This window comes from Dipodomys merriami, unplaced genomic scaffold (assembly GCF_024711535.1).
Source record: "Dipodomys merriami isolate MVZ:Mamm:240054 unplaced genomic scaffold, mDipMer1.0.p SCAF_50, whole genome shotgun sequence".
In the NCBI taxonomy this organism is placed as follows: Eukaryota; Metazoa; Chordata; class Mammalia; order Rodentia; family Heteromyidae; genus Dipodomys; species Dipodomys merriami.
The window spans coordinates 6,396,428-6,423,303 of record NW_027206069.1 but is presented as its reverse complement, the minus strand read 5'-3'; positions in this window follow the sequence as shown (position 1 = coordinate 6,423,303).

The following is a 26,876-nucleotide window of genomic DNA, read 5'->3' as shown; positions in this document are numbered from 1 at the left end:
TTAGCTTCTTTTCTACCCTTGAACTGTGATCATCCTACCTCTACTTCTTAGTTAGTTATAATCAGGTATGAGTCACTGGGCCCAGATTGAAGGTTCTTTTTTCTCACTACTAGGGTTTGAACTCAGGGTCTTGCTCTTGCTAGACAGGGTTCTAGCCCTTGGGTCGCTCTGCCATTTCCCTGCAGTGTCTTCTACATTGAAATTCTTGGCTGAGTAGATCTCAAGTGCATGCTTTGGGCTAGCTCTCTATTTGTCTTCCTCCCAGGTCAGAGATACAGTCTCATGCCATCACACTCCAAATCTTCTTTCTGTGCCCCAAATTTTATTTCTTAACCCCTTTTTCATGTGTGCACACATGCACGCGTGCAGACAACATGGTATTGCGTTAAGTGACATAAGCCAGGTACAGAAGAACTCGTGTGGATCTAAAACGTTGATCTCAGAGTGGAGTAGAAGAGTAGTAACCAGAGGCTGCAGGGAGCTGGGGCTGGGAGCTGGGGAAGCTGGTCCATGGTGAGGAGGGAGCTCGGAGTTCTGGTGTCCTATTGTACTCTGAGATGGCTATAGTTAATAGTGTACAGTACTGTGGTTTTTTTTTTTTAAGTTGAAAGGGGAAAGCCAGCCTTGGGTGCCTTATAATCCTAGCTTCTCTGGAGTCTGAGATCTGAGGATTAGAGCTTGAAGCCAACCCAGGCAGGAAAGTCCTATCTCCAATTAACTACCCAAAAGCTAGAAGTGGAGCTGTGGCTTAAGTAGTAGAGCACTAGCTTTGAGCAAAAACGCTCAGGGACAGTGCCCAGGCTCTGAGTTCAAGCACTAGGACTGGTCCACTCACACACCCACACCCCACACCCACACACGTGCACACAGTTGAAAGGGGCTGGGATTCTTTTTAATAGTTCCATCACAAAGTGCTGGAAATGTTGATCACTTGAATCACCACACAGGGTAGTACTGAGATATCACATTGACTCCATAAGCTTGAGCAACTATGACGTATCCACTGGAAGCAAAACACTTGCTTGAAACTGTACCATATGATACATTTACTTCTACAACTTGTGTTTTTCCAATCCACCTGACCTTTGATTCATCCACGTTGTAAATAGAGATCCAGTTTATTTAATACATCGCCGTATATTTTCCCTGTGTATAAACATGCCATCTTTCATCTCCACATTCTCCCCGTGATGGGTATTTTTATGTGCAATTTTGCCGTCGCAACGGTGCGGTAATGAACATCCTTGTACCTGTCAGTTAGTGTAAGAGTCTCTCTAGATCTAGGCATGCATTAGAAAAGCCACTGCTGAGCTATGGAGCACCTGGGCACGGGATGAAAACGTGCTGCCGTGGTATTTTGTAGCTTCTCTTAGGAAGAGGTGGTGTTGACTTCCCTACCTCCCACTTGGCCAGCCTGGCGATTTGCTTTGATTGACAGACTGTGGCAAACACAATGCCAGCAACTTCGAAGGCCTGGGTGTCAGGAGACCTTGTAGCTCTCATCTTGGCATGGTTGGGAGGGGAGGGGGAGGAGGTGGACCAACCATGTTCAAGGGGCCCTGCATGGGTGCGGTGTGTGTGAGACCTTAAGCCGGTCACCCAAGGGTGGTCTTGCCTGATTCTTCCCTTCCTGACTCTGGCTCCCAGGCTTCTCTTTGGGATCCAGGTCCCTTGGGGAGCTAGGGGCCTCTCTGGGGACTAAGCACCCAGCAGGAAGAAAGAAGGGAGGAGGGCCAAAAATGGAAGCATTTTCTAAGGTCTCTCCTTCCTCTTCTCCGTCTCCTGGGGTGGGAAGGCCTGAGTGGGGGAGATCACAGGGAGAGAGTGGGCTCTGTTCACCTCCTTCTAGATCTTCCTAGAGGGTAGACCTCCACTTCCTCTACAATGAGTCTTGGACTCCTGGCGGTGCTGTCTGCGAGCTGGAGAACCAGTCTGAGAGTCCCAGCAGGGGCTGTGCCGCCGGCTTGGGGCAAGCCCCACATGGGGGGGGGGTGCCTTTGGGTCTTGGAAGTTCCTTTGCTAATCTTCCTGTAGCCCCTTCAAGCCCTCCTGGACACGGGGTCCAGGCGACTGTGCAATCCTGCCCCTCTGGGACTTTTGTGTCCAGCTGGCAGGGTTGCTCACGGTGTGCCCAATGCCTACCAGGCCTGGAGCTACTCAGCTCGAGTCCTTGTCACTGGCCGGGAGCCTCCCCCAGACAATCTGACACTCAGGGCCATGTCTTGGGCAGTAGGCGAGCATACCACCAACGTGGTCTGAACAAAATTTCCATACCTGCAACACCCAGCTGGCTGCCCGGCTTGCAAAGGTGGTGCTCCAAGAGCTCTTCATTTGGAGGTTAGCCTCAGCGGCCGGTCTCTTCCTTTTCCAGATTGATTTAAAGAGACTTACATCACGACACGTGTACAGTCTGTCTCTGGTCCACCCATCCTGTGTTGCCCTCGGCCCGGCTCCCGTGGCTCCCAGGCCTGCTATGATGGAGGGGCTGTTTGCCTGTGAAAAATTCAGGGTCGACAGAGGAATGCCAGACTGGAATTTTAGAAATCCTGGGGCCACCATACCCCCAGTGGGGTCCCTGACTGGCCACTTAGGCCTCAGTTTCTCTTCCAGAGTAGTGTGTGCAAAAGGCAGGTCTTCATCTCTCAGCCCAGGGGAAGCAAAAGGTCAGAGCTATTTCCTGGGATGCTTAGGCTATCTGTAGACCTCCATGGGCTGAAGTACTCACGGGCTGGTAGCTTTGAGGGGGCGTCTCATCCTCCTAGCCCCCAATTTTAAGGAAATAACAATAGCAATGAGCTATTCCAATGATTCCAGTAATGAGATGTTTGAGGGGGCTGGCAGGTTGGAGTTGCCTCTTCTTGCCCTTGAGAGAAGCCTCTGGAAGGCACACAGCCCCGCATGCTAGGGATTCAGGGTTCACCACTGTGCCACAGATCCAGGGCTGCCCATACTTCTTGGGCTCTGAGCCTTGGGTGGCTGGGAGGGGTTCAAACCTACTCTTTGAAAGTGTTAAAGACAAAAATCGATAGACATGTGAACAGATCAAACAGGACACTTCAAAGAGAAGATGAGTCACCCTGGAGCATCTCAGTCCCCAAGTTCTGGGAAGCAGAGGCTGCCCACGCATGCCCAGGGCTCGGCCACCACAGATCCCCACCCAGAGCTCTGGGGATAGAGCTCTGGGGCGCCGTGACCAGTTATTGCACTATCCGTGCCTAAGCACTCTGAGGGGCTAATTAGTGCTTTTAATATGCAAATCAGAGCCTGGACAGATTAAATTCTAGGAAAAAAACAGCTGGTGAATATGTTATTTTAATTATTACTCCAAAGGAGATAGGGTCTGGCTTAGGAGGACCAGAGGCCACTGAGGGTGAAGGTCTCAGTGCAGGACTGGCACTGCAGAGACACTGGGAGCTGCTGTGGGAGTAAGGGACAGGCAGGGGCCTTGGAGACCATGCTATTGTCCTGCCCACCTGATTGTGCCATCTCTGGCCGCACATCCGTTCCAGTACCTGCCCAGTCTCATCAGCAACAACGTAATTTAAAGGGACCTTGATAAGACATCCATCCATCCATTCATCCATCATCCATTCATGCAACCATCCATCTACCATCCGTCCATCCACTAGCCCTCCATCCATCCAACCAACTATCCACCCTCTCATCAGTGGAGATTTCTTGGTGGTCAGTGAGTGCTAGGCACTGCACCATTGCCATAACAACAGCAGAAATGTCCCAGTCCAATGGGTCTTGTGTATTTTGTGGGGAGGGAAGGCCTTGTACAACTTATGTAAGCTAGTCTGGTGCTCTACCACGAAGCCACAGCCCCTGCTCAAAGTGACTCCATTAAGAGAACGACCCCATTTACGTGTACTGCTTGTGTGGCATTTATTTTCTCTCCTTCTATATTTAATCTATGAGGATTCTTGAACCTAAAACATGTTGATTTTACAGAGTATATTATTAGGCCTTTTTTTTTTTTTTTTTGTCGGTCATGGGGCTTGAACTCTGGGCTTGGGCACTGTCCCTGTGCTCTTCAGCTCAAGGCTAGCGCTCTACCGCTTGAGCCACAGCACCACTTCTGGTTTTCCAGCGGGTTTATTGGAGATAAGAGTCTCATGAACTTTCCTGCCCGGGCTGGCTTTGAACCACAATCCTCAGATCTCAGCCTCTTGAGTAGCTAGGATTACAGGCGTGAGCCACCGCAGCCCGGCTAGGCCTTATTTTTTCTTTGTAAACCCAATCTGATCATCTCTGTTTTCTTATTGAAGTGTTTTGTGCATTTGCATTTATTGCCATTATTGATGGTTGGATTTAAGTTTTCCACATTGCTGTTTGCTTTCTATATGTCCCAGGCCATGCTTTGTTTTGTTTTAAACTAATTAATTATTTTTATTACCTTTAAGTAGTTATACAAAGGCGCAGCCAGGTAACAAGTCAGCTTATGAAAATAACGCATCTCGATCCATGTCACCTCTTCCAACATTGCCACACATTCCTCCCTTACCTACCCTGCCTTCGCTCCTCTTAGTATGGCAGGATATAAATTTAATTCTTGAGTGTATTCTCCCTTTCTTCATTCATCTACTCCTTTCCCCTTAACCCCACCCCACCCCTTTCAAGTACCTGCTTCCTGGTGTTTCTTTTGCCAAACTTTGACTTTGCCTTTCTAAAGGATTATGCTATTTAAGTTCTTCTTTGAATCTGCCATATTTCAGTTAATACAGTTGTATACACCTGCATTCCACACAACGTATTTAACTTATAAATTTATAAGCTAAATCTAGCCTCCACATATTAGAGAAAACATGCATCCTTTGTCTTTCTGGGCCTGATTTCCTTCACTTAGCATATTTTTTTCCAGGTCATTCTGTTTCTTTACAAATGGTCCCAGGCCATTTTTCTTCCTTGGCTCCTCATCTTCTATATAATTTTGTATTAAATAGGTTCTCTTAATGTATCACAATTTTACTTAAGTCATGTAAAATCTTTGCTTTGATATGGGTTGATTTCCCTCCTCCTTTATTTTACTCTGCCAAATATTACACGTATTTGTGTGGATGTTTTATAATTATTGTTTTCTCTTCTTACATCATTTTGGTGTGGGATCTGGGTGCTGTCCCTGAGCTTTGTTGCTTAGGGAGAGCACTCTACCACTTGAACCATAGCTCCACTTTCAGTTTGTTTTTGTCTTTGGTGATTAATTGAAAATAAGAGTCTTACAGAGTTTCTTTCCTGGGTTGGCTTTGAATGGCAATCCTCAGATTTCAGCCTCCCAGGTAGCTAGGATTATAGGTGTGAGCCATCTATAATTCTTGAGATAAGTTTAGTGCATGTAGAATTGTTAGCTGACAGTGTTTCCCATCAGTACTTCAGATGCCTCTTTCCACTGCACTTGGGCCTCTACCTTTTCTGGTAAGAATGCCTCCCTGATAGTACAGTGGTTCCTCTGAGGAGAAGTGATTTCTCTCTTGCTGCTTTCCAGATTTTCACCGTCTTTCAATAATTTGACAGTGGTAGGTCTAAGTGGGGCTCTTTGTATTTGCTCTACTGTGGCTCATTAAGCGTGTAGAATATGTCATGTCCTTCATCAAGTTTGGGACATTTTGGCCATTATTTCTTCACAATTCCCCCTTCCCTCCTCTTTGTCTCAATTACTCCGGTGTTGATTTGCTCAGTGTTGTCCCACATGTCTTCTGCTCTTGTCTGAATTTCAACAGCTTCTCATGAATAACTGTTCTGAATTTGGCATGTAACTTCGGTGGATTTGCAGATCTCAGCAATGGTTGCTTTTAGTCATTCTCCCACACCCCAGTTTTTATCAATGTTCCTCTCTTTGCAATCCTACTGACATTGGTTTATAAGAGCTCTGAGTTAAAGGGATAGTCATAAGGTGACCCCTAGCACCTTTGCAAGAACAATCCTTTTAGTAGCCCCCTGAATCTATAAATGCTGACCCTCACCTTGAGAATGGGCAGAGAGAGCCCCTGAGAATCCCTCTACCCAATCATCCATCCATCCATCCATCCATCCACCCACCCACCCATTTATCTTTATCTGCCAATTCACTCATCCATCCACACATCCATCATTCATCCATTCACCTATCCATGGATCCATTCACCTATCCACCTACCCAATCATGTATCAATGAACACATGGATACATGCATTCACACATGCATTCATTCATGCATTTGCCCACCTGTCCACACACCCAATCATCTATCTATAGATCGATCTATAGATAGATATCTATATCTCTAGATAGATGATTTAGCTACCCAATCACCTATCTATAGATCACCTATCCATAGATCCATCTATCCATCCATTTCATCTGTCAAGCCTTTGTAAAGTGTTTACTATCTCATGACTTTTCTGGAAGTTTCCAGGTCAAAACCAGAGAGAACCACCTTAATGAGGGCAGCCACGGCAATGTTCAGGGGCCCCAGCGCAGTGCTGGAGGCTGCCAGGGGCTGGGTGGGAAATGGGTTGGGGGTAGTGAGTGTCGAAGGACCTTCTTCTGGCCTTTTCTGGGGCTTTCCAGACTCTAACCCGTTTTGCTCGACAGACTGCAGAGCCTTGCTAACTGCGTCCTTTGTCTAAAATGGAGCCCACTGCACTGGGGGTCGTCTTCCCTGCTTCCTGTCACACAACTCCTGACAGCCATTCTTTATCTTCCACTGAAAACTGTTTCGGGCTTTGCCATAGCAAGTGTCTGCAGACAGAGATAAGCTGTGCCTTCGCATTTTTGTGTATAAAATTAGTGATCTACAACTGCAATAAAATCATCATCTCCGTCACCAGTGGGGATAACAGAACATTTTGAGCTTAATAAAAAAAAACACACACACACAACCCAACACTGCAAAACTTTAGCAGCAGAAAGTACAGCTATTTTGTTTTTTTCCATCCATGTCATTTGCATTCTCAGAATCATGGATTGTAACTGGGATTGGTGGAGTGCTCCTGGGAGATCTTCTACCTCAGAGCTCATATTTGACCCTGGAGAAGTGGAAGAAATGTCCAAGGTTCGGGGTCCGCGGCTGTGTTGGGGGACCGGGCATGGACATGCCATCACCAGCATGGGTTTCTGAGCTCCCACTGCCCACCAGTGAGTCCAAGTCTTCCTGAGCAGGGTGGTCTGGTCCAGTTCCACAGTCCTCCAGCCCAGTGCCTCCCGCTGCCTTTGCCACCTTTCCTGCGTCTGCACTGATCTCTACTTGGGCTCTGCCTCCTGCTTCCTCTTTGACTTCCCTCCAGGTGGGCCGACCTTGGACAGAAGGGCACCTGATGCTTGTCCCCATTTTTAAAACACAGCTATGTATGCATTGTGGTCAGGAGCGGCCTGAGTCCTGATGAGTCCTGGCCCATCCCCCTGCTTCCCAACACTGAGTGGCTTGGGAATGAGCTCTGGTCAGCAGGGGCCCCGTGGCCTGGCAGCTGAGGATCAGCCCTGGTCCAGAGCTTGGTGGTAGAAAGCCAGGCTCCTGTCTGGCTTGTGTGATGGATGAGTGGTTTGTTTAAATCTCTAAGGCTCAGTCTTCTCTTCCTACACATGGCTGCTCTGAGACGCACACTTATACAAATGGGCTGGTTCCTTCCATCGTGTGAGTTTGCGATGCCAGGATTTCTCTTCGTGTCCCTAAATCAACAGTGAGGATGGCGGTGGGCTTACGGCAGGCCCTTGAATGCACACAGCCACACCCTAGCCACTGCTAGGGGACAGGAGGTGGGATCTACCCAAGGACTTTTGCTCTCTCACACCAGAGCCTGTCATCGTCTGCCCATCCAGACTGCCAAATTCTTCACAAGCAGGACCTCTGGTGGCCTGCTCACTGCCGCCGCTCACATTCCAAAGACAGCCAGGGCCTGCATCAGCCCATCCAATGCCTCCGCTAGTCAGGTACCCTTGCGCACACAGTGCACGTTCTATGCAACAGGACCCGTGCTGGAGGCACTTAAGAATAGCATTTAAGCCGAGTGCCAGTGGCTCACGCCTATAATCCTAGCTACTCAGGAGGCTGAGATCTGAGGATCACGGTTCAAAGCCAGCCCCGGGAAGGAAAGTCTGTGAGACTTTTATTTCCAGTTAACCACCAGAAAACCAGAAGTGGCACTGTGACTCAAGTGGTAGAGTGCTTGCCTTGAGCTGAAGAGCTCAGGGGCAGTGGCCAGGCCTAAAGTTTAAGACCCACGACCAAAAAAAAAAGGAATAGCATTTAAGAACAGTGTCAAGGGATTTGTTTTTACAACCTAACAGCACCTAATAAAGAACACATTCCCCAACTCACACATTTATTCAGCAGTCTTTTATACTGAGAACCAGCTATGGGCCAGCCTCTGAAATTAGCGAAGTGACTTAGATTTGAACTCAGTGTCCAAGGGGTTTAGAGTCTAGGAGACAGAAACTGCACTGATGCTGAGCTCCCGCTCTGGGCTAGTCAGGACTCTGCCTTGAGACCAAAACGAGGAGGGCAACCTGCTTCTGGAGTCCAGGACTAATGGAGGGCCTCGAGCAGGGAGCAGCCCTGGATCCTGGCTGGGCCTTCCTGGCAGGCCGCATTTCCCTGACTTCTGCTCCTCCCAGAGAGACACACAGCTCTCATTCCTGGCTCCTGCACCCTCTTTGCAAGTCTCCCCAAGATCTCAGCCAGGCTAGATCCTGATGTCCCAGCCCAGTTATGCTTGCCCAGGTGTGGGTAGACAGCATGTAGCCTTGCACAACTTGTCAAGAGCGTGGTGCCAGAGGGACACACAACCCAAGCAGGGTTTGACAAAGTCGTCTTCGAGTGCGTTTTGTCGCTGTGAGCTCCTGGATCAGGAGTCACCTTTTGTATAGTATTAATGTAAAAGTTTCATTTAAAAGACACCAGCTGTGGTCCAACCCAGGTTTATTCATATGGGACCTTCACTGGGTCAACTTAATACTTAACTACTGCTTATTATCCCATCAGTCTTCGGGGACAACCCATGATCTAATTGCCCAGCATTTATGTTGCTTGGTAACCACAAATAGAGAATAATAGTCCTTAAAGGGGCAGTGCGGAATTTTATGCCCCTGCCGTGAAGTACACTTCATTTCCCAGAGCACCCTGTGTTTTTTAATTCACTGAATAAAAATGTGTAATGAATAATTAATTATGTGCTTGGAGGCACAATAGCTGCCTACTTTTGAATATTCATCAGTGGCATTATTAATTCACTAGAAATCCCAGGGAGAAATGGGATAGGCTTTTAGCCTAGCTGGAGGACTTAAAAGATAATGCTTTGCAATGTGTGACAAACTTTCTTAAAGCCCACTTTTCTTTGGGAGATGCTTTCTGGGTAATTTTCCTCTTTTAAGAACAGTTTGCATGGCCGGAATTGCTGCGTGGCCCGCGGGACACAGAGGCCACCAGTGACCTCGAAGAAGGCCTGCTGGAGAACTCCTGCGTGGAGACCACATTAACAACCAGGCCTGCTGGTCTCCTGCAGCCCCAGTGTGCTAATGGGAGCTGCCGGCTGAACCCAGAGCTGGAGACCTTCTGGGAAACTGAGCGATGAGCTCTGTCCTTACCTGGCTTGGACCCTGTCCTGGTGTGGAGATGGAGCCCAGGGTCCTCAGGCTGCAACCCTCCATGGATGGACCTTGCATGGCCTCCTGGGACCTTCATGGTTCCTTGGTAGGAGCCAGGCCTCAAAGCCAGACCTCCAGGCTCCCTGAGGTTCTGCTAACACAGGTGCAATGTCCCTCACTGAGAAAGGCCCAGTGGATGTCCTGCAGATCTATCTCTGAGATCCTCGTTCCTGTGTGGAGATCTCACTGCGGCCTATATGGCTGGTGGCCCATCCCATGCCCAAGTTCTCCATTTTTCCCTCTTAACGGAGTCTCTCCATCATGGGGCAGTGTGGCCCCAGCTAGAAGACTACATTTCCCAGCTTCCCTTGCAACCACAAATGGTCAGGTGACAAGTGTTAGCCAGTGAGGTTGCATGTAGAAGTTGTTGGGCGGAGCTTCTGTGGAGTCTTCTTAAAAGGCAGATGAGGAACGCGCCTTGTGTGTCCATCTGCCTTCCTTCCCTTCTCTTTGCTGAGCTGCAGACAAAACGGTTGGAGTTCCAGTAGTTAAGATGGACCTTGAAGTAACTGAGGAGGGAAACAAGGTATTAGGTGATGGGAGAATTGTCTAAACAGCCTGGAAGTGCTTTCCTCCAGTTTTCTTTCACACAAGGGAGATGTTTAGTCTGGTTTATTCTGGGCTTTCGGTTGTACACTGTGAAACCTGACTTCAGTGGAGCTCTCTTGCCCAGGGTCCTGCCGTTCCTGCCATTGCCCTTCTGAGAAGTGTGAAGGTTCTTTGAAAAGTTAATCTCTTGAATCATACAATACCTGGGCAGTGGACATAGAAGCTGGGACTTTAAAAAGCGAGTCCTGGAAGGAGGCTGCAGCGGTCTTGATGGTACAGAAGGAGGGTTGTCTGATTTATGCCTCTCTGCAAACATGCTCTGGAAATGTTCTCCAATCTTGACTTGAAATAGTGCACCTGGCAGAACTCAGGTTCCACCATTCCTCAAACCTCAGATGCAAAGATCTGAGAGGGTTTAAATATCACTGGGGAAGAAAATGTTCAGCGGGTTGTAAGTGGCCTCTTGATTTCGGGCCTGTAGCATGTGGAAAATCTGTGCTTTGGGGTGACCATGAGTCAGGTCACAGCTAGCGTAAGCGTTAGTACCCGCAAGGGAGAATTCTGCGATGACGGGCTGTTGCATTCTCATCAAGATGTTCTTGGGTTCCAGGGAGTGTTTGTTTCATGGTGAGGCTTCCAGGAAGGAGTCAGGCTTCTGGGCCTAGGCCTGTCCTGCGAAGCCCCGTTGCAGAGACGACTCGGGTCAGTTCTCTCTCACTTGTGAACCTGGTGGCTCGTCCTCTTCATTGTGTTCTGGAGACACCCTCGGTGGCAGCGGGTCCTCCCCGTCTGCTCTTGAGCTCTGTGTATGTTGACTTGATCGCACTTGACCTGATGCTGGAAGGTATTTCTTGGTGACTGGGTATCAGATGCCGTTGGTGGCCTGGCACTTGCTTGCACTTGAGCCTGGGCAGCTGTGTTCAGTCCAGTGGCACCTTCCTATCTCAGGCTCCCCACATCTCTGCCTTGGAGTTTTGTTTTTCCACCATCTTGACTGTCACTCAAGCCACAAAGCCTCAATGCAATGTGGCCTCAATGCTCCGGCTTCCTCAAGCTCTAGGGAAAATTCTGAACCTGCCCGCGTACTCATCAGAGGCCCCAGCTGGGCCAAATTGGGAAGTTACTCCTTGTGGTTCTCTTTTTCCCTGTCCCTTCCCCTGTGCTTCCCAAGGTGGCCTTCCCATAAGCCATCACACCAAAGTCTTTTTTGCCAGGGTCTGCTGTGGAGGAAACTCAACTTGTCAGGAAGACTGACCTTTCTACAGTCATGTCTTAGCCAGGCCTATGCCTGTAATCCTTGCTTCTTGGGAGGCTGAGATTAAATGGAAGCAGCTGGGTGTGTTACCATGTTTTTGTCATTCTAGCTATGATGGAAAACTGGGAAATAGGCAGACAGTGGCTCAGGCATCCATCCAATCTGGGAGTAAGACCATATCTCAGAAATAGTCTGTGTGTTTGGGCACTGTTGTCTCTGTAATCTGTAATTCTAGCTATTCAGTAGGCTGATATCTGAGAATATAGGTTTGAAGCTAGTCTGGGCAGGAAAGTTTAGAAGACTTCTCTAGTTAATCATCAAAAAGCTGGAAGTGGAGGTGTGGCTCAATGGTAGGGTACTTGTCTTAAGTGAAAAAGTTAAGGAAGAACATTCAGGCCTTGAGTTCATGACCAGAAATGGTGTATGAGTGTGCACATGCATGCACACACACGTGCGTACACACACACACACACACACACACACATAACCAGAAATAGCCAGTACAAAAAAATAAGAGTTGGAGGCATAGCTTTGTGATACAGTAGAGCACATGTCTAGCAGGCACGAACCCCCGAGTTCAAACCCCAGTACCACCCAAAAAGTAAGTTTCTTGTGGTTGCAGCTTAGGTGTTGTGACAGAGTTTGCAGTGCCCTTGCACAGTCCCCTCCCTCACTGGCCCTGCTCTAGGTGGTATGAATTGCTTTGCTCACTGAAACACCGACACATGTACCGAAGTACAGGCAATAAATGCTTGTACATGGAGCCTGCCCTTTAGATCACCTGTTTCAAATGCACAGAAGGCCGGCCTACCCTGATGAGGTTAGTCAAGACAGAGAGCAGACACAGAAGGCCGGCCTACCCTGATGAGGTTAGTCAAGACAGAGAGCAGAGAGTCTCCTGTCAAGAGCCAGCTCTGGTGGCCAGACAGGAAGGAGAATAAGTTCCCACAGTTGCTCAAAAGCTCGCCTGCCCTACACGTGAGTGTGTACATGCACAATTGCTTTAAACATAGCCCAAATAAGCCGGGCTTTAGCCAGGTAGAGTCTGTTTATTTGTCTATCCTATACAACCATGCTAGCATCTACCAGTCAGAGATAAGATACATCCAGGAGCTGGCCAGATCCCAAGCTGCTGCAGCTCTTCCAAGCTCTCTGACACCGAGACCCTCTCCCCGAGACCGCCCTCTGGCGTCACTCACACAAGCAGGACGCGCCCCCACTGACCAGAACCTCATTATCCTCTGCCATCCTGCTGGACAGGGCTGTTCTGTGAGCAGTTTGTCAAAAGGACACCCAAGGAGCACTCAGTGCCTACTGCTACCGCAGCACCAATCCCTGCCCCTTCCCACCTAGAAGCCCCTTGACCCCCTAAGTGAGTGTGCCAGAGAAGTCTGAGCCCAGAGTCTACAAGCCCTCAGTACTGCAGTCATGCAGATAGCATGCAGTTATCTGCCCTGGAGCTCCAGGTGCTGAGAGCCCATGAGGACAGGGCGGGTGGTGGACAAGATGAACAGGTGGGAGAGGAGGATGGTGCTAGGGAGGTGCTCCAGGAATGGCTGGAGAAAAGAGAGCATCACTGATGTTATGAATCAATGTGATTTTATGAACCAGCTTACTGCTGTAAGCCAGGGGCTGGGTGGTTCACACCTGTAGTCCTACTCAAGAAGATGAGATCTGAGGATCCCAGATCAAAGCCAGGCTGGGCAGGAAAGTCTCTGAGACTCTTCAGTTAACCAGCAAAAAGCCAGAATGGAGCTGTGGCCCAAGTAGTAGAGTACCCCTCACACACACTGGAGCAAAAGCCAAGAGAGAGTGTGAGACCCTGAGTTCAAGTGCCAATACCAGCACAGATCCACATGAGAGAACTGTTATGGGGCTGGGAAGGTGGCTCAGTGGTAGAGTGCTTGCCTTGCATGCCTGAGGCCCTGGGTTCGATTCCTCAGCACCACATAAGCAAAAAGAAAAAAGCCAGAAGTAGCACTGTGGCTCAAGAGGTAGAGCGCTAGCCTTGAGCTGAAGAGCTGAGGGACAGCGACCAGGCCAGAGTTCAGGCCCCACGACCAGACAAAAAAATTAATTAAAAAAAAGAGAGAACTGCTACGGATTTAGATTTTTTTTTAAATTCTCATGCTGCTGTGGAAATGACCCACATCAAATAGAAACTACCCTTGGAAACTTGAAGCCTGATCTTTTCCCAGGCTGGTGATGCATGGGTGAGGTTCTCCCGTGATGCTGGCTAGTACTGGTGTGAAATTCCCAGTCAGCTGACACCTGTGAGAGGAGGCGGCTGGCTCCCTGCAGTGTGCTATATGGCCATCTAGGGTATGAATAGACAGGTGTACGACATGCGTGTTCTACTTACGCTCGTTTTCACTTATGATAGGTCTATGCAAACACACCCGCAAGTCTGTGAGCCCCTTCCCATCCTGAGCAATGGGCGACCTTCCTCGTTTCTATGGGACATTGTTCTGGGACTAGGCCACTAGGAGCCAGGCTTCAAGCTGACATAGGAGCTGGGTGCCAGTGGCTCATGCCTGTAATCCTAGCTACTCAGGAGGCTAATACCTTCTGAGGGTCACGGTTCAAAGCCAGCCCAAGCAAGAAAGTCTGTGAGACTCTTATCTCCAATTAGCCACCAAAAGCCCAGAAGTACAGCTGTGGCTCAAGTGTTAGCAAAAAAAAACTAAGGAACAGTACCTAGGTTGAACCCTGAGTTCAAGCCCCAGGACTGGTACATGCACATGCACATGTACATACCACACACCACACACACACACAATCTGACACACAATAAATAATACTCACATATTCTGTTTTCTCAAAGCCCTTTAGTCAAGCAGCAAATGTTTCTCAGTTTTCCCCTTTCAGCAAATTCTTTTGTAGATGGAGGGAAGATTGAACTCAGAACCTCATGCTTGCTAGACAAGTGCTCTACCACTCATGCCACTCCTCCCTCCACTTTCCCTCCACTTCTCTTTCTTTGCCTTTAGTTTATGTTTCAGGCAGAGTCTCCTGCTCTTTCCTTGTGGCAACCTTGGACTGTGATCCTCCTATCTCTGTCTCCCAAGTAGCTAGGATTATAGGCGTTTACCACCACACCTGGTCTCCCTCACCAAATTCCTGAGACACGGTGTACTTGCTTTTAACAATGAAACAACATTCACTCAGTGATTGCGGTTATCATCATCTGCCTCAGCAAAGACCCACTGGTTGTAAAGTGTTTCCAGGAAAAACTCCATATACACGGATTGAGGTCAGGGAAAGATTTTTCTCCTATTTTATTCTTAGCTTGAGTTGAGACTGGGAATAATGTTTCTTCATGTATCTTTTATTCCCGGGAGTATAATCCTGTGTTACTAATAACTGTAAGAAAACAAGCTAAGGCTACATTCTAGAACTATCCCCGCCCCGCCCCCATCTCTGTTTCAAGTGAGGAATGGAAGAGTCATGAATAATAAATGTGGAGATAAGAGAATGAAACTGGGAAATCAATTTAACGCAAAGTATTTGCATATTTTATTAAAAGAAACTGTGTGTGAAACCCATAACAGGGTGCGATGATTTATATTTTGATTTGATTTGTGTACATCTTGCCTCTGAGAAAAGCGAGAAGCATGCGTGTTCAGGTGTGGGGTTTTACTCATTGGCAGCAAAGACTCACGGTACTTTTTGGCCCTGAGGACTGAAGATACCAGCCACCAGCCCCTTGCTTTACAGAATGGGAAACTGAGGTCTGGAGAAGTTTTTATGGGTTGATGGTAGAGACAAGATTCATTTGGAAGAAAGCCATTGTTCTCTAATGTCAGGCACATGATAAAAGAATACATAAGTCCTCCTCTGAACAATGCCTTAATAATAATATTTTAACCAAGTATACATACTTCATGCACGTGTGTGTCACCACATTACATCTTCACTCAAAGTTTGGAAACGGAGAATCCCTGACTCCTTTCTTTATGAGACCCTTGCAGAGACAGATCCTCACACGGTGCCCATTGGGATATATTTGACATTCATTTTTGACAAATGGAGAAGAAATGGCTCACTGGAAACACACAAGATGTCCGCACTCCTCCCTTCCCACCATGAACAGGAACAGAGAAAGATCTTGTCTCAGTAGAAGGGTGGAGACCTCATGGATTTCTCCTCCCTTCCCCATCCCTCTTTATATTCCATAAAAAAAATTTAAAAATTATGTTGAAACTGGGCACCGGGGCTCACACCTGTCATCCTAGCTCCTTGGAAAGTGGAGATCAAGGTGAATGTGAGCATAACAGTCCAAGAGACTTCATCTCAACTGATGACTGGTGTCTGTGAGATTCTTCTCTCCAATTAAGCACCAGCAAACCAGAAGTGGTTCAAAGTGGTAGCCTTGAGCAAAGATTTCAGGGACTGTACCCAGGCCATGAGTTCAAGCTCCAGTACCAGCACACACACACACACACAAATACAAAAGGGCTGGAGACATGAATAAGTAGTAGAACACCTGTCTAGCAAGCACAGGAGCTGAGTTCAAACCTTCATAACACACACACACACACACAGAAATTATGCTCATGCCGGTGTTACTGATTGGCTGACAGTAGTTGCAGTTAGGGGATGTCTACCCATGTGCAACTGCTCTGGTTCATATCTTGGTGGCATTGCCTACAGTTCATACCTGCCCACAGACACGCCGGTGCTTTCTAACTCCAGTTCTAGAATTGAGCTTCTCAGCAACCCTCCCTCCCTGTAGCTGCACCCTGCAGATTCATGGCCCTCCAGGTTGTATAGGGACCCCCCTCATTCAGGAACCCCACAGAACTTCCTAGAGACTCTTGGAGTGCATGCCCACGGCATGGTAGTGCCTCCTGCTGGCGAGGGTCAGCCATCGCTGTTTTAGTGGACTGCTTGCAGTGTTTTGGTGACTGCGGTGTGGTGGTGTTTGGTGACACAACCTGGAGTCAGAGGGGACTTTATTTCCACTGGGCCAAGGTGGAAGCTAGGGCTGGAGCTGGGGCTGGTGGGTGGGTGGACCATGCCTGTGGACAGCTGAAGTGTGAGGGAAGAGCTAAATGCTCTTTTTTTTTTTTTTGGTTGGTCATGGGGTTTGAACTCTGGGCTGGGCGCTATCCTTCAGTTCTTCAGCTCAAGGCTAGCACTCTACCACTTGAGCCACAGCGCCACTTCTGATTTTTCTGGTGGTTAATTTTGGAGATAAGAGTCTCATGGATGTTCCTGCCAGGGGTGGCTTTGAACTGCGATCCTCAGACCTCAGGCTCCTGAGTAGCTAGGATTACAGCTACCAGCGCTCAGTTGCCAAATGCTTTTGTAGGAGGCTGGGAGGGGAAGGAACTTGGCCGCTGCTGGCAGCGGATGAGCCTCTGTGTCCTTCCTGTAACAACGTGTGCCGGGTGTCCTTTGGCCAGGCAAGCCCAGGCTAGGCTGGATGCTTCTCGTGTTGATACTGAGGAATTGGGTCCTGCCCTTGTCATCATTTGGGATGGGAAAGATGGTTGGTGTGAGGGGTGCTGGCACAGTTCCCAGCATCGATTTGTTATCAGCTTGGTGAACTTTGGACCCTGCCCTGGATATGTAGGGCTTTCAAGCTCTGTTGCTTTTGCCTCTGTGTTTGACATGAGGAAATTTGGTCCCAGCGAGGACCTGTCCCAAGTCATGTGTTAGATGTTAGGTGGCATTTCTCACAGAGGTATCCAGAGATGAATTAAAAATAAGTTATAGAGGACTGGGAAGGTGGTGCAGTGGTAGAACGCTTGCCTTACATGCTCAAGGCCCTGGGTTCAAGGCACCACATAAGCAAAAAGAAAAAATCCGGAAGTGGCGCTGTGGCTCAAGTGGTAGAGCGCTAGCCTTGAGCTGAAGAGCTGAGGGACAGCACCCAGGCCCAGAGTTCAGGTCCCACAACCGGACCCCCCCCCCAAAAAAAGTAATAGAGAGTGGAAGTTAGGGGTGATCAGTCCAGGATTCTGATCAGTTACCTCTCAGATCCACGAGAGTCCCGGAAGCTTCTTTGCTCCTAGAGCCTCTCCCTCCCTTTCTACAAATGCATCCTCTGGGCATGAACTCTTCTCCTTGGGGTGCATAGTCCCTCGAGCGGGCATAGCTGTTCCCCACTAGTGACTCCACTTAACATGCTCTGTAGGGGGCGGGGTAACATATACTGCTGAACCCATGGTTTTGCATACTGTCCTTAAAAGGAAATGCTAAAAATAGGCCCAGGTCCCAGAAGATGGCTCAGATAGGAAAAGATTTTTTTTAGACCTTGACCCAAATCCCTGTGATTTCTGACCCACAACAGCTCAGCCACAGACCTGGGCCGGCTCAGCCCCAGTGGGTGGTCCTAATCTGCCTGCAGCCTCCTCTGTGCAGCTGGGACATGGAGTCCTACATGGAGACGAGGTAGGTTTGGCTTCCAGGACCTGTGTTTCCTGCTGTCTGATGGCTTCCTGTGGCACCCCCTGGGGGAGGGCCTAGATGTCCTGTCTGTGCCTTCCATGTCGCTGCGGTGGGGACTTCAAACCTAGGTACTCTCCTGCCAGGCCGTAAACTCACAGACCTAGGAGAAATTCACCCACAGCACCCCCACAACCAAGCTCAGCGGCAGCCCAGGGCAGTTTCCTCAACCTCTCCCCACCCAGCATCCAGACAGTTTTTGGTTTTATTGGTTTTTTTTTTTCCTCCCCAGATATGGAAGGGAAAATAAATAATAACAGACAGGAAAGAAAGGTGATCTAGAATTCCAGAGCTCCGGTTCTTGAGGCTCTGCAACTCCATGCAGGAATAAGAAAGATTCCCACAACGTGGCAGTGTCCTGGGGCACTTGCTGGCCCACTTTGTGTCTTTGTGGGAATTCGGAAAACTTGATCCTTTCTCTGGGCTGGCACAGCCCTGTTTCAAGGTGCATGGCTTGAAAAGCCAACTATAAACCAGATTTCAACTTCCAGCCACAGCTGTGTGCAGTCAACCACCTGAACAACCATACAGGGTGGCTTGAAAACAATGTACCTGAGCCCTTATAGGCAGGAGTCTGGGAAGAAAACTCAGGACTTCAGAATGGCCCAGGGCTTTTCTCCATGACTTGTTGAACTGGCCTGCATGTTGCTAGCTCAGGCCTGAGGAAGTCCCCTGCCTCTCTGGTCACCCCCCCCCCCCCAGGCAGATGGGAGGGTGTCACACTAGGTGATGCCAGAGGTCCCTGAGAACTCCCACTGGGGCTCATCTCCCTGGCATAGGCATGACTCAGGCACTCTCTGTCCCTGGCTTCCTGTCCCTGTGACACCGGGATCCTATTATAGCACCTCTAACACCAGGGCATGACGTGGCATGATGCTCAGCTGGGAGACACTAGCTGGGAGGCCCTTCACAGCCAGTCTCCAGAAGATGCCACCCTGGGAGGCAGACGCTCAGCCCCCGCCATGGCTTTCTCTTGTTAATTTCTGCCACCTTAAATAAGGCACCCCATCTCCTAAGTTAGCCCAGGAGCTAACTGGACCTTTGGGTCCTGCTCTCTCAAGAGCAAGAAGCCCTGAACTTTCTAGCACATTCCAGCTGTGGTTGGTTTTTTGAGATGGGTCAAAACAGAAATGTAGAATGTAGGAGCTAGCTGGGGGTGTCTAAGGTTGGGGTTTTCCATCTCCACTGTCACAGCCTCCCCTCTCCCCCCCCCTCCCCGCTCCACCGCCGACCTCAGGCTGTGTTCACAGACCAGTCTGGGTCTGCCTGGGCCTGGCTGGGAACTACTGTGCCATGCAGCGTCCAGCTGAGTTGCCACTAGAGCTCGTTCCACAGTGAAGGCCAGGAAAGCCTTAAGTACCTTGGTTAGCTCTGTGGCCTTTAAACACGTGGGAAAGAATGGCCTACAAGAAGGAAGATGGGAATCCATGATGCCCCAAACATGTTGGCACAGTGACACCAAGGACCAACATCTGTACAGCTTTAAACACTCTGCCAGGGGCAAGTTGACTGAATATGACAGAAAGAACAGATCCTTAGCCATTCTTGGTTGAGCAGCCAGCCAGATGCTGGTCTAGACACTTTCCTGGATGCAGGAGTGGAGGCTTCAATAGGAAGTGTCAGCAGCCAGTCACCATCTTGGAGAGGTGAGGGCCATGACGAGTGACCCATCAGAATTTTCTGAATTTTCTCAGTGCATCCACGGACAGCCTGATTCTAGAGAGATGACCTTGGTTTCCTTGGTGAGCAGCAGTGTTGCCGAACTTCCTCACTGCAGGGAGCTGGGAGGAGACTTGCTTTGACTGACAGATTTCAAGGGAAGGGATGCTGTGTATCTTAGCCCAGAGGGACCTGGTGCATTGCTGCTGGCTCCCGGCTCCCCTGCCTTAGCCATGTGAAGTCTCCCAGGCTAGAAGATGAGAAAAGCACCAAGGTAAAGAGGAGCTGTCCTGACCAGCTGGAGACCAGACACAGACTGTGAACTCCTGAGGGGGCCAGACTGGGTCAGCAGGACCACACCGCAGAGCCAAACCCAAATTATGCCAACATAAAGTCATAAGCAAAGGAAATGGTTGCTATGTGAAGCCATTCCCCTCGGGGCACTGACGGATGCACTTGGTATGAAGTTGAATGACAGACCCTGAGGCAGGTCTGGCTGAAGTTGGGTGGGGAGATTTGGTAGCACTCAGGGCAGGCTGAGGAAGTGAGATTCTGGAGTAGCTACCACCACCCGGCTACATCCTCAGTTGGGTGTCAGATGTCAGAGCCCCCAAATGATATGCAAGCAGAAAACAAAATTTTAGCAGACAAAAGAAAAAAAAAGAGGAAGAAGAAAGAAAAGCCTAGGTCTAAGGTAGTTATTTATAGCAAAAATTTAACCAGGGAAGCTCTGTCAGTTTTCTGAATTACTGACAGTTGCAGAAATGTTAATACAAATCTTTATAAGACTGGCCAGATGTTCGATATTAAACAAGCATCTGTTTTGTATAAAAGGCTTTTTATGTCCCCCGTACTCTGTCTCTTCCTCTCCTCGACTCCCCACCCCCTCCCCACCTCGGTCCTGGGCTGAAGAAGGGCAGCCGTTGGGGGAACTGTCGGAGCTATATAGTTTTATTTGGTTTCTGAATGCTGGTGTCCGTGGTGTCAAAAATACACCCCAAAAAATAACCCTGGGAAAGGTTAATAATGGGCTTTCTGGTGTCATATTCTGCACGTTATGTGCCGGAATAATTATTATCATCAGGGCTGTAAGAATGTCTAGTTATCTTTCTTAATCACATACTATAAAGAAGTGCTCTGAACACATATCTATTATTTAATCAAAATTTCACAGATATTGGCATTTGTGCTCCTCCAGGGCTGTGTTTATTTTCTGTTTGCAAGGGGGAGCGTTGCCTCCCAGAAAGAAGGGGGCCCCAAGTCCGTACCCAGCCTTGCTGTCATAGTGTGTGACACTGGTGCTATTAATATCAGAGACACCACACGTGTTAATGCTCACCCTCCCCTTTCCAGTGCACTCTAGGAAAAGCACTTTTATTATCAAGTGAAGGGGGGGGGGCGTGCATCGTGGAAGAGTCCTTCTGCCTGGAAGAGGAGATCCGATCCGGTGGGGCTGAGACTTTGCGATGTGCTATTTCTGGGACAGAGAGCCGAGCTGGTCAGCAGGGTCTTTATGGGGCTCTGAGGCATGTCCTCCTGTTCCTCCTGGGGGGGGGGAGGGGGAGGAAAGGAAAGGGTTGCTAGGTGAATCTAATCCATTCCATTTTGTGGCATTTTGTTATACAATGATATCAAGGGGGCTTTGTTTTTTTTTTGCCAGTCCTGGGGTTTGAACTCAGGGCCTGGGCACTATCGCTGAGATTCTTTTTGCTCAAGGCTAGCACTCTACCACTGAGCCACAGTATCACTTCCAGCTTTTTCTGTGTATGTGGTACTGAGCAATCGAACCCATGGCTTCATGCATGCTAAGCAAGCACTCTACCACTAAGCCACATTCCCAGCCTGGGGCTTTCTTTAAACAAACAAAATGTTATTATAAAGGTGATGTACAGAGGGGTTACAGTTATATAAGTCAGGTAAAGAGTACATTTTTTTTGGGATAGTGTCACCCTTCCCTTGTTTTCTCTGTTTCTCTCCCATCCCCATGACAAGTAGTGTAGTTGTGTAATTGTGTCCAGTGAGTACCACGGCTGTGTTGGTTCACGCTTTATCTAAGGGGCCGTTCACATGGCCTGTCCCCCGAGGCCTGTGTATATTGGAAGCCTGGGCCCTGGTGTGTGGAATGCTGGAGGGTGCAGCGAGGCCGGCCCTTGCGTTCTGATTGGCCAGGTGATGTCTTCCTCTCTTCCACCATGGTGCCATCCACCCTGAAGGGATGCTGCCCAGGGTGCCCTCATCCGAGGCAGAGCCTGTGGGACGCCCCAGCTTGGTTCAGCCTTCAGTACTGTGAGCTAAATAAACCTCTGGGCGTTATGAAGTCCCCACCCTCGGGTGGGTACTTTGTCGTAGCAGTGAAAGGTGGCGTATGCCAAGAGCTCACTCTGCTCTGCTTGGCGGTGAAGACCTGCCCCTGTAGTCCTGAAAACAAACCCATATAGAAGGCACCATGGTTCCATTTTCCACAGAGGGAAATCAAGGCTCAGAGGGAATCACATGCCGGGGCCCCTGAGCTGCGGAGCTGCAAAGTGAGGCCACCACTTGCTTGGTTCCAATGTTGGGGCTTTATCCTAGAGCCCCTCCCATCCTCCACCGGCTCCAGCCAGGGCCGGGGCCATCCCGAGCCTTGTGTGCAGCTGGGGGTCCAGCAGGAGGCTGGACCCCCAGAGACAAAATGAAAAGGCATCACCTCAATACTTTTTAATCTGATTGCATGTTGCAACCATCGCATTTTGTACGTATTGAGAGAGATGCATTATGTGATTAAAACTAACTTCACCTGACGGTCTTTTCCTCTTTTTTGTTTTTTCTCTTGTTAGAAAGCTCCCCTACAGGAGAAGTTGGAATGACACCGTTGGCTTCCAGGTGTGGCTTGTATTGCTTTGGCGGGGACAATGCCTTCATCAACGGGAAGTGGGCTTGGGACTCTTCAGCCGTTCAGATACGGCTTTAGAGCTGTGGTTCTCCACTGAGGACATTTGGAAATGTCAGGAGATGTGGTTTTGCTTTTGTTTTTTGGTCAGTTGTGGGGCTTGAACTCTGGGCCTCGGCACTGTCCCTCAGCTCTTCTGGTCAAGACGAGCACTCTACCACTTGAGCCACAGCACCACTTCCAGTTTTCTGGTGGTTTATTAGAGATAAGAGTCTCATGGACTTTCCTGTCTGGGCCGGCTTTGAACCACGATCCTCAGATCTCAGCCTCCTGAGTAGCTAGGATTATAGGCATGAGCCACTGACGCCAGGCCAGGAGGCATTTTTGACTGCCCCTATTTGTGGAGGGGAAGGGAGATTCCTCGCAGAGGATGGGAGCTGGGAGACCTCCCTGCCCAGGATGGTCCCCATGTCAAAGTGCTGTCTGGCCCTGAGCATTGGTCGTGCCGAGGTGGAGAAAGCAGGTTAGAGTAGCCCACTGGGCGCTTTGTTCTCTCCTTGGGGGTCCCCAAAGGTGTCAAAGATGCTCAAGAGAAAGAGGAGCTGTGCTCTGTATTGATGGTTTCTTCCTCAGTTCCCCTGTTGGACCCCTACGTCCAGGCTTTTCCAGGGCAAAGGGAACGGCTCACAGTTTAAGGCCTGTGGTGTTCTGGGTATTTGTGTGTGCTGGAATCCTAACACCCGCAGTGTGATGGGGTGAGGAGAGGAGGCCTTTGGGAAGTGGTTAGGTCATGGGGGTGGGGCCCTGGGGAAAGGATTAGGCCCTTCCCCTCCCCACACGGGAGGGTACAGCCAGAAGGTGCTGTCTACAAACAAGATGGCGGGTCCTCACAGACGCTGGATTGCTGGGCCCTGGACCCCAGGGTTCTCTGCTGAGAAATACCTTTGTGCTGTCTGAGCCATCAAGCTGGTGGTCACTAGCTTAGGAGGTGAACACACACCACCACTGGGTGGAGCAAGGGTAATTGCCCCACCGGGGCCCGGTCTCACCCTGTTCTCCCCTGCAGTCCTCTAGGGTGGCAGGTCTGTTCTAGGGGCTTATGTACTGCCTGGCATTTGGCCAACGGTCAGAGCATCTACTCCTTGGCTGTGGAGCAACACCTTTGTTTTGGTTTTTTTTTTTTTTTTTTGGTTGGTTGCAGGGCTTGAACTCGGCCTGGGCGCTGTCTCTCAGCTCTTCAGCTCAAGGTGAGCACTCTACCACTTGAGCTACAGCGCCACTTCCCATTTTCTGGTGGTTTATTGGAGATAAGAGTTTCAGCCTGCCCGGGCTGGCTTTGAACTGTGATCCTCCGATCTCAACCTCCTGAATAGCTAGGATTACAGGCGTGAGCCACTGGTGCCCAGCTGACACCTTTGTGTCATAGGGTGAGGTGTGCAGCATCTTCTCTGTTCGCCAGTCAGTGTCCGGCTCACATGCTGCTGATCCAGCCTCCTCCACCTCCTCCTCCTCAGACCTTTCCACACCAGCCTCACCAGCCACTTCCACCTTCCCTTGCAGGGCATTGGTAGGACGGGGTGCCAATCTAGGCCTGGGCTCCTGTGGAGGGCGTGTCCGGGCCCCATTGGTGGGAAAGGGTCTTTCCTGGGTAGAATTTGGCCTTTTATTGTGTGACATTATGAGGTTGTGGCATGTTCTGTGGCACACTAAAACACAAAACAACTCCCCTGGAGATGAAAGCCCGGGACATTACTATTTAATCACATCCCACCCAATAGTACATGAGCTGCCGTTACAGCCTGGGGAAGTCAAAACACAACCCAGGATTGGGGGATGGGGAGGGGGAGGTTGTTAAAGTGATTGAGACATGGAAATGAATCTGAACGGAGAGGTCTAAATCTTACCTGGGTTTGCATTATTGTTATAATAAATAATCATAAGAATCCCATACATTTTATAGCTGATGAAATCCTTCTTCTAGATGACTTCATTTGACTGGGTTAGGGAGAATAAATCTTCAGCTTTAATTTCTCTTGGAAATATCAATCTCTACTCTATACTACCCCTGGCTGCCTTTTTAATGGTCCCAAAGCACAACTTCCTTCCCCAGTTTTTTCCTTCACAAACTTTTGAGAGCTTTCCATGTCTAGAGATTAAGCTCCCAACTTCTTGGTGCCGATGCTGAGGACCTGGAACGAAGCTCTTTCCCGCTCTGTCTCTCTCTGTCTCTGCCTCTCTGTCTTCGTATGTGTCGGTCTATCTGTCTCTGTCTTCCTTGGTTTCTTGAGGTGAGGTCTCATTTATAGCCTAGGATAAATTCAGTGTACTGTGTGGCCCAGCCTAGCCTCAAACTGCAATCCTCCTGCCTCAGCCTCCTCAGAGCTAGCCCCGTCTCTTGTGCCTCTTCCTTGGGCATCTCACCCACTGAGCACTTCCTGCTTGCCAGGTCCATGGCTATGGTCCCATGATGGCACCTTTGCCCAGCTCACTTCTCCCTGTGGTGCTCTGCTTTCCCCTCCTCACACATGCACGGCCAAGCCAACTCATCTGGCCAGGCCTGGCCAGGACTCCCTCCCAGAGTCCTCCTGCACCAAGGACCTCCTGCCGTTGCGCTCCATCAGCACTTTCCCTGGCCCCCTCTTAAGACATGCGAACAGTGGGGAAATCACCGCGAAAGCACAGAGAAAAGAGCTTTTAAAGATGGGGACGCCTCTAACAAACAGGGCCAGGGAAATGTTATCCACATGTGTGAGCCTGAACCTCCACCCTGCCTCTCACCCTGTACAGTGAGCGGAGGTCTCAATGCCAGACCTGAAACTTGAGGAAAACAGGAAAAATCTGGAAGATGGAGGCACAGGTAATGGTATCCTGAATAGGAATCCAGTTGCTCAGGAAATAAGGGAAAGAATGGACAAATGAGGCTGTATCAAATTCAAATGAAGCCGTTACACGCATCAAAAGACAGCCCATAGAATGGGAGAAAATCTTCACAAGCTATTCTGTGGATAAAGAATAAGTACCCAGAATACACTAAGAGTTCAAAAAGTTAAACAGCAAGAGAACAAACAATTCAACTCGAAGACAAACAAGTGGATGGAACATGCAGTTTGCAGAAGTACAAATGGTGAATACATGTATGAAGAAATGTTTCCCCATTCTTAGCCACAAAGGAAATAAAATCCCATCTCACTCCAATCAGGATGGCAGCACTCAAGGAAACAAGCAGCAAATGCTGCCAAGGCTGGGGTGGGGAGGAGCTCCAGGCACTGGTTACGGGAATATAAACCAGTGCAACCACTATGGAAATCAGTGTGGAGGCTTCTCACAAAACTCAAGGTAGATCTGTCCTATGAGCCCACCATACCACCATTGTGCATGTATCCAAAGGAGTGGGAATTAATATACCAGGAAGATAGTTGTACACCCATGTTTCTTACAGAGTGTTCTCAGTAATCAAATGGTGGAACCATTGAATCAGTCCAGAGGCCCAACAACTGATGAATGCCTATGGCAATGTGTATATGCATGCATATGTAGATATATATATATATATATATATATATATATATATATATATGCACACATACATAGACATACATGCATATCATGCATAAAGTAAAATGAAATGATGTCATTTGTGGGAAAATGGATGGATTTCCACTCATGGATGATTGGAGTTTGTATTGCATGTTCTTGCTTATTTGTGGAGTATAGATCTACGACAACAATGACGATGATGATGGTCATGAGTGTACGAGGAGAACTGTCTAGGAGGGGATGGAGAAGGGGAAAGGGAAGATCTTGAGCAGCAAGGAGGAGGAGGCAGAAGAGGAATGGGAATATGGTGGAGGAGATGGATTTGTTCCAAGAGGACTGCGTGTATATGTGGAAATATCCCCATCTATTACAGATGTATGCTCATTGAAAGATTTAAAACGGGCAATGCACTGTTGGGGTGGTACTGCAGAGGTATAAACAGAATGGACAACCCACACAATAAGTGGTCAGCAGATGTCAAAACTGGAAGTGCAGAATTTCCAGAGCTTTCCTCGATAAGCAGTGACCTTGCTGGTCAGATGAGGTCTATTATTTTTCTCTAGGAAAGCTCAGGCAAAGAAGCAAAATGACCTTTCTTAAGAAGAAAATAGGGCTAGGGATGTGGCCCAGGATGTGAGAGGCACCAAAAACCAAACCAAAATAATAATGTACCATTGATATAAAGGCATATTATCTCATCCATGCTCCTTTGAATAAAAATGCTTCTTTGATATGAATTTAGTTTTTCTAAAAGCAAAGTTACTGGACAGTGTAAAGAAGTTGAAGATTACAATTTGATTTTTATGAATTGTCTAGTGCATGAGTTCAAGATCAAACCACTTAAGAACACTGGGAACTTGAAATATAACAACGTTCTCAATACTTGTGAAAAGTAACATAAGTGAAGATTGTATCTTGTGATCTGCTTCAATT